This window comes from Saccostrea cucullata, unplaced genomic scaffold (assembly GCF_032062105.1).
Source record: "Saccostrea cucullata isolate Sc308-1 unplaced genomic scaffold, CSIRO_AGI_Scuc_v1 ctg3417, whole genome shotgun sequence".
In the NCBI taxonomy this organism is placed as follows: domain Eukaryota; kingdom Metazoa; phylum Mollusca; class Bivalvia; order Ostreida; family Ostreidae; genus Saccostrea; species Saccostrea cuccullata.
Window position 1 is genome coordinate 20,001 of NW_026932261.1, and position 9,102 is coordinate 29,102.

Consider the following 9,102-nt stretch of genomic DNA (forward strand, 5'->3'; position numbering starts at 1 on the left):
AGTTAAAAAGAAGTGTAACGGGATATTTAGTATGTCATGACAGACAAATCCTGTGATTTCCTTTAAGGGCCTTACTAACAAATAATAGTTCTCAAGTTATAAAAGGAAAAATAAATCGTGATGTCCTTTTATTGTCAAGTTCTCCAAAAGAAAATGTGAGTTATGTGTATGTACATAACAGAATTATTATTGGTCTACAATGTCATATTCTGAATAAAGAGTAAGTATTTACATAGCAGCATCCTTGAGCTGTCGTTTGATGTCCAGATCTCTGCTACACCATTTTATGGCCAGTGTATGCCAGATCATACTGATTACAAGAGCCATTACCATCGGCTGGTCAGACCGCCTCCATAGAACTCTGGTCAGTGAGGGGTTAAAGGTCAAAACTGACCAGTAAATCAGGGCATTCAAGGCCTTCAAACATAACGTTCAATGTAATCACTTATATCCTACATCAAATCTAAATCTAATCAAAGAGATTTTCTTTACATCTATTTGAAATAAAACTGTACTCTAACTATATGCAATATCTTTTAACTTTCATTTATCTATCAAGTTCTTTAAAGTCTTCTACCATGCTATCTTGCTTAGGTATTTTAAATTTGGATCCTTTTAATACGTGTTTTTTAACATGTTAAAAACAGGAATCTATTTACAGACCTTCCTTTCAGCAGTAGGTTTGTCACACACAAACTGTCCAGTAGAGTTCATAGAGAGGTCCTTGGAGGACACAAGAGCTTCCAGACTGGTCAGTTTATACAGAAGGTAATTCAGGTCACATTTCTTCCCTATCACAAAGTCCTTGTCTACAGGATAACTCATTCCCTACAAAACACATTGACAATTTAACACTCAAATACATGGTGAAGGCATTAATCAAGACTTATATTTTCTGGCTTTGAAAACTAAGATGATGAACATTATATGTGCCATGAATATATAATGAACATGAATACATAAATACAACAAAAGATACACCTCCTATTAATTAGGCCTGTTAGGGGAATATTTAAAACGATGCATGATCATCATATAAAGGTGTAAGAAGCACTGGAAAGGAAAAACCCAAACTTAGATTATGTCATTGGACATAGAATTGCATATTGCCACATTTTAAAAATATATATATTTTGGGTGCCATCTCTGGTGAAAATCAATAGAACTTTTAACAGTAACCCTTGTATGTTTCAGTTATGTGACTTTTTGTTTTACATGAAAAATCACCTAAGGATACTTTATACCAAGTTTGGTTAAAATTGACCCAGTGGTTCTTGAGATGATGTTGAGAATGTGAAAAGTCTACATACAGGCAGACAGAAGGGTGACATACAACCTGTGATCAGAAAGCTCACTTAAGCTTTCAGCTCAGTTGAAATAAAAAGAGACATAACTATTAAAACAGTTTTTCAATTATGATTCAGAATGCAAGATAGGTTTTTGTTATCTCTAAGCATTACTTGGGAAAGGATCGAAAACTTAATAATACAAAAACTTGAACCCAACCAAATCTTAGAAAATTCATTAATTATAGTCATAGATAACTTCCAAAGCATTTAGCATAAGTACTGTAGATCACATAATTTTCGCGACACCTTATTTTCGCGAGATAGTCATTGACTCTTTATAAGCGAGACCAAATTTTCACAAACTTTGGTCATCGCTCTATATAATCTTACGGAATTCTATTAAACGCGAGAATGAATTTTTCGCGAGCATACCGTCTCGCGTAATTACGCGAAAATAAAGTTCTCACGAATAAAAAGTGATTTACAGTATAGGGCAGTAAATATTCAAGTTGCTTCATCCATACAAAGTTTGGTAGAGCCTAATAGGTCAATAGTTTACATATTAATCATTCTCACTACAAATGAGCCCATCCAGTTATAAATAAACAGAATTCTGGCTATGTGTATTAAATACAACAAACACCTATTACATATGAAATGAGTAGGTCTCTCACCATGGCTAAAAGGTAAAAGAATACTAAGCATTAAAACATGTGTTAAAATAATTCATAGATAGTTTTACTTTATATAAATTCTACATATACTATGTTTGAAAATCATGCTGTTACCTTTTCACTTTCCAATATGATCTATAAATACTGAAAAATCATGCACTATAAAAATATATGCTTGATGAATGTTAAGATCAAGAGATAACTGTATATCTATTCCATACAATTTTTTGTAAGTTCCCTACATCATTGTTTATGCCCCAGTAATCAAAGATTTGGGGGTAGATGTATATACTCCTTTCCCTATAATGCATCTGCCTGTCTGTTTGTCCACAAACACTTTAACCTTGCACAAAAAGTTTTGAGTGGGTGTTAATGGCTTTCATATTTCGCAGGTGTATTCCTTGTGACAAAACCTTTCTTTGGGTACCATCAAATTTGACCTCTTGACCTTGACCTTGGAGTTTGACCCACTTTTACACACACTAGAAAACTGACCAGTCAGCAAGGGCCCCGCCATGGGGTAGAATTATAAGGGTGCAGCTTATGGAATGATTCAAAAATATATGACAAATAACAAACCGCAACTGTATTCTTAAAATTTCAAGATAATTCCTGAATATCCAAAAACTTGTTAATAATATCCTTGTATTTACATAAGGCAGTAAAGAACAACTCAAAATGTATATACCGGTATATCTAAACAATAATGAAGGCAGCTTGTGTTATATAAAATGCCAGCCTTCCAATGAATGCAAATACATATCATGAAGGCTTGACCTTAACTTCAAAACAAACAGCAGTTGCAGACAAAGGTTTTCATTAATCTGAAAGTGACAGATAAAGATAAGCCTTCTAAATTTTCTGCAGCAGACTAGATAATTAATCCCAAGGGATTAATTGTCCTTCTCTCTCATCATTTTCTTCTGAATTTATAATAAGAACTTTTTCAGTAATGATAGAATGAGGTTTTTATCCTACTACCTTAAAAATCAATAATATTCTTGAATTTACATGAAGCAAGAAAAAAATAAATAAAAATAAAAAAAATATATATCTTCTTTAATCTATTTATTGCTTTAAGAATTCAATGAACTCATTGTGTAGGGTATTTCAACAAAAATTTTAAAAGTAAAAACATTTATACTTCAATCCACTTAAATGGACTTAACTTCAAAACAAACTTCATTTGTAGACAGAGGTGGTAATTAATCTCAATGTGACAGGTAAAGATAATGCTTTGGATTTTCTTCAGGAGGAAAGCTAATTACTCCCAAGGGACTCATTCATTGCAGTATTCAGTTTACAATGGGAACATTTTCAGAAGTTACCTCTCTTTGCCCATTCATTCTTATATAAAGTTAAGGAATCTACCCCACCACCCCAGCTCCAAACCAGAGGACATAGAGAAACAAATTTAGCATCAAAATATGTCTTTTGCCTACTGAACTACCATACCAAATTTGATCTTAATTGGGCTACCATAAAAAAAGTTATTAGGAAAAAACAGAAAATTTGTGGAAGGAAGAATGACAGACGGACAGACAGACGGACAGACAGAGTGATTACTATAGGGCACCCACAAATCCTTGCAGGGCCCTAATTATCACACTTTAACCTTGGTCATAACTTTTAATCAGTTGGTGCTAAGGCTTTCATACTTCACCTTTGTATTAATTTTGAGAAGACCATTCAATGGGTTAAAGAGAAAAAATTAACAAGCATCATGTTTATCCAATATAATGAAAAAACTAAATAAATGTCGTAACTCACTGGAGATTTGGCCAGAACTCCTTCTAGACAGACTTGACAGAAAAAATCAGGCATGTCCAGGTTGTTGAACAAGTCCAGAAGCTTTTTATAGTTGACATACTCATGTAGGACAATTGTTTCCCTCTTCAGGAATATCTCCACAAACCTCTCTCTCCCTCTCTTCAGCAAAGCCTTATCAAACAGCTCGGGTGTTATCTGTAAAACAAACGATAAACTTTATTGTATAACCAAAAGCTGTAAATTAACATTCACTTCTTTGTAACTTACTTTTGAAATACTTCTAGTACTTGGATTTTAAGCAATGGTTTGAATGTAATGTCACTAATAAACATCTATACCTTAATGCTTGTCCAATCATACTTCTCAAAAATCTGAGACTCTGCCAGATCAGGTCTATTCCAGTGTAAGGTCAACTTGAGATCAGATTGGAACTGTTCCTGAAACTCACTTCCTGTCTTCGACCCTTGAGCTGAGGGAGAGAATCAAATGGCTGATTTATGAAAAAAAAATTCAGAAAACCCATTCAATATTAATATTTCTTTGAATTTTCCTCAGATTTAATGTAATGGTGCAAGATGGTATAAAACAAATACTCTAAGAGAAAGGGTTAAGTGCTTTTTTGTGCAATAGTTCTCTCAAATTATTGATATTATTCTGTACAATATTCTACCAAAAATCAATGCCACAAGCTTGAACCCACATTCAAACAAAGTGAGTAAGATGTATTTGTCCAAGTTCTTAAGTCCAGTGGGATCAGCATTTATATCCAAAATTGTTAGAAACCTCCCATTCTCCTACAATATTAAATGTAATAAAATAATCATTATTTCTGCAAAACATTGAAAATGTATCACTGTATCATATACATGTATTTCTATTTCATGAAAACAACTTGGCAAACAATTTGGAGACAAACCTGGTGGGCAAGATTTACACACTCCAGTATTTTGTCTCTACACTGATTCCGGGCCAGCTCATTGTCCACAAAATCCTTTGGATAACAATTCATCATTCTCTTAATTAACTCAGTTTTCACAAAAGACTCATACTCATCACCTTGGCTATTAAAGAAATTAATATTTATAAATATGGCTTAAGAAACACACATCTAATTGCAAACTGATGAATTTATCAAGGCTATAAACAAAAAAGTGAGCTTACTGGTGAATTTTTTCAAAGTACACAAATGCTATAAGATCGGCTCCCAGTCCAGTTCCCTGTAGAACCAGAACAGGAACTTTTCTCCGGAGAAGGTCCACCACATGGTCAATATCTAATGGTCCACCCTGTATCAGGAGGCCCACCATGGGGGTACTGGTGCTGGTGATCAGAGTTATGTTTTCTGTGTTAGATCCTGCATCTGTAAAACCCAAAATTAAATGAAAAAATTAAAATAATGAACACAAGTTTAAAAAATATAGAACAATATACATGCACATAAATATATGTATTTCATGGGAATATTTTTCCAAAACCATTACAGTAAAACTTGATTGTATTGAAATCCTGGGGACCTGTGAATTTACTTCACTACATGTATATCCATAATTTCTTTAGTCAAATTTCAAAAGTGAAATACTGTAACTTCATTTAACTAGTATGTGGGAACAACCTTTACATGATATACACATATCCCAAGTCTGCTGCAATCAATACTTTAAAACATTGAGCTGCAACTTCAAAACAAGAGACTCATGGACCACAATGCTCACCTGAGTAACTTTGGCTTTACACTACCACAGATGGATGGACGACGGACAACTGGTGATTAGAAAAGCTTAATTGATCTTTAAACTCAGATTAGCTAAAAAATTATGCAACCTACCAAGGGAGGGATCAAACATTTTGATTTTTCTGTATCTTGTGCCCCTCCCTATGGGGATCAGAAGTCTCTCCTCGATTCTGAGTCTAAAGCCCTCCAGTTCCCTTAGATCAGTATTCTCATCCATTATGATAAAATGAGAGTGTTCTCCATTCAACTCGATTGCTTCTTTTGTACCCGTTTTTTTAAGTGAAATGATAGAGTCATGCTGAAATTATTAAGATTATATAAAACACATTAATAATGGCTCAAGTTTGCAAAGATGTTATTTTTTAACAGATGTTTTAATCATAATCATATTAACATTTAATGAGTACCACAAAGTAGACTTCTTACAAATCAATCATATCATTTTGCATGGTTTAACTGACCACCTTATCAGCAAAAAGTCAAAATCATTCAACACTGCAAATTTTGATAGACTTGTAAATGTTGTGTTATACTTTTTTTGGTTTCAAACTGTATGGATACAGTCTGAGAAAAATGATATGGGGATTCAAAAACTTAAATTTTTTCCCCCAAGACAAAAATTTATTTTCTTTCATAAAAAATGATGTGGACAGGCTCCTGAGGAACCTATAAATCCCATGTTTATTTAATGGATTACTGACCAATCCCTCAGTCCCGGCCACACACTTGAGCTGTAGTTTAGGAACGATTCCCATCACGGTCAATTTAGGCAGTTCCTCTACATCCTCTTTCTTGTGAAGCTTTACATAGGGGTTCTGAGCTCGAGTCATCAAAATAGACCGCCTCTCTCTCTCAAAACGAACAGCATCCCCAACTATTTTAGCGATTCCTCCATCTAAACCATTTGTCAAGACCCACATATTGGTAGAGTTCATAGCCTGCAATGCAAACAGCTAAAAGTTTAGAATTTATGACCAAAGCAGTGCAAAGTTGTAACTTTTATATAATTTTGTTACTCAAGTATATTTAATTTATTTTACAAATCCATCCATCTTTAATTGTGCTGGCAGGACTTCCCAAACAAAATAAGAATAAGATACAAGTGAAAATGTACAATTTTACATTAAAAGTATACATGAATTGGCAGATAAAAGCTTCGTAAAAAGTGCTTTAATGAGATTACCCGGTCCACTTTCTCTAACCATCTGTTCCAAGATATAGAAAGTCTAATTCTTATAAACTTTAACCTTTAGCCTGTGACCTTTGCCCTTCTGACCTGAATCAAACCTGTCTGGAAATCTTCCACTTCCTGCTGATTCTTCCACTTCCTGAAATGACTGAGACTGGATATAACAGAGAGAATGATGTCTGGGCTCCTCTTTTCCACACTTTGGTGATGTATTTAGCCACATTGTCCAACGTAGCATCCTCCCCCACACAAACATAGTAACTTGTGTGACTCTACAATCCAATCACTTTAATTAATGTGTTTATCTCAAATAATGTCATAAGAATATACCCTGCCATGAATTTGACAGGGGCATATAGTGCTTTTCATGTCTGTCTTCCATCCTCCTGTCCTTCCATCTGTCCTCCTGTCACACTTTGTGTTTTTCTCAGTTTCTAAGAAAATTTTCTAGATATTTTTGTAAATCTTTAAATGCTGATACATTTTGATGAGAACTATTTAAATGCATAAAGCATTTTTTAACCTTGACATTTCTTTTGACCTTGACCTTCCCCCCCCCACCCCCCCAAAAAATGTTAATTAAGCTAAGTTTCAAAAAAACTTTTCAAGATATTTCTTTCAAACATCATAATACGCTTATACATTTTGACCATTCATTGCATCAATCTTTTTTACCCTGATTTTTTCCCTTTGACTTTGACTTCACTTTTCAGTGGGAATTCATCTGGGATTACTTATATTACAAGAGATACAGATGAACATAATTTTTTGGTCCATCCAAGTGTTTAAACAGTCTTCTATGCTAACATGGCTAAGTCACTGAAAATATCTTTTTTCTCTACAGCTATTGACCATCTAACCTTTTCCTCAGTGGAGCCATACAGAAACTTGGTTATGCCCCCTGTAAGTTTGGAGTTTTGTAACCAGTCAAGGTCATCTGCTGAATCTGTGCTGACATAAGATGCCACACTGGACACTGTGACATCTGGAGGGTCCACTTCAATGTTAGGAAATTCTTCTAGATCTTCTTCCATGTCAAGTCTACAGTTTCACATAAAACATGTTTAAGGTTTTTCATGTTAAAGGAAAATTAAATGAATTTTTAGTGAGTCTTTTAATTTGATTCAAAATAAAGTATGCTTTTAATATGATTTATCCTATAAACATCTGAATATGAACAAACAAATTTTTAAAATTTGTTGTCATTTTTTAAAAATTAAATTGATTGTATGAAGTATTAGTTGAATAGTTCAAACTGTTTATATAGTGCTAGATCCTATACCTTAATTATAATGCCCAGAAATTCCTGGTTCAAATCCCAAATAAATCCTGAAATAAAAGTTGTCATAATGTATAGCAAGTATAATGTTCATGTTTTATAAGCTCTGGAAATAATGATAACTCCCTTGTATGAGTAATGAGCCAATGACCAAAATTAATTTTCTTCTAAAAATCATATATTTTTTGTTTCGATTTTTTCATGGAAGGCAGATGCATTCAGTCTAGCTAACAATAATTTAGAAATGATGAATCTTTAAAAAAGAAACAAAATATTTTCATGAATTTGATTTTGCTTTAAAATGTGTTTGATCTTGATGTGCTTATTTAGCATGTTTAGTGAGGCAGACTACATTGTATACAGTATCCAGCTGAATAAGATTATTATTATTGTGACAGTCAGCTGACAGAGGCCAAATAAAGAACCTCTCTAGATCGCATAATATTTGGTCCGCCTCGTTTAAAGGTCCGGCCGGACCAAATACGATAACATATTTGGTCCGCCTGGCTCTATAAGAAAAGGTCCGCCCTCGGCCTTTTATACAAATTGTATGCATGTGGTTCATTCGATATTAATTGAAAAACTATTCTTTTAAAATTAATTAAGGATATATAGTCGTATTAATAGCTAGTTTTTTCTCCAAGAAAATGTAGTAAACAATAAGTAAGAAATCGAAATTAATACATAAATAAAGAATGAATAGATTTATTGACCGGGTTTCCTGTCGGGAAGATGGGACATGCTTCTCTTGTCGTTTAAATTAATACACTAATGTCAACATTATCATTAAAAAAATATTAAGAATACAAATGTACATACATTTACCTTCACCGCCTTGTTTACTGGCAGATTAATCAGTATTGAATGAACAGATAAATGTTCGTAAGTCCAACACGAATCAATTAGTTACACTCTCTTTCCTATAAACATGATAAACGTTTGACTAATCCACTCACAAAAACTGAAGTTCACATCTTTCAAAATATACTTCTTTATAGTATTGATAAAAGAAATCTGTCATTCTTTACATTTAATATTGTTGTAAATAACTGGAGGGTCACTAGCTGTGACAGGGGCTTATATCACGGTGTACTACCCTACACCCCTTATTGTAAAAACAACATGTCTTCGGATTGGGCAGTTGGGGGTTAGCCTATAATTGTTTCGTT

At 33.6% G+C, this 9,102-nt stretch overlaps 1 pseudogene; it reads right to left on the reverse strand.

Moving 5' to 3' along the window:
- LOC134234743 (transient receptor potential cation channel subfamily M member-like 2) overlaps positions 1 to 7,688 on the reverse strand; it is a 27,670-nt pseudogene extending 19,982 nt beyond the window's left edge.
- Positions 7,689 to 9,102: the final 1,414 nt, after the last annotated feature.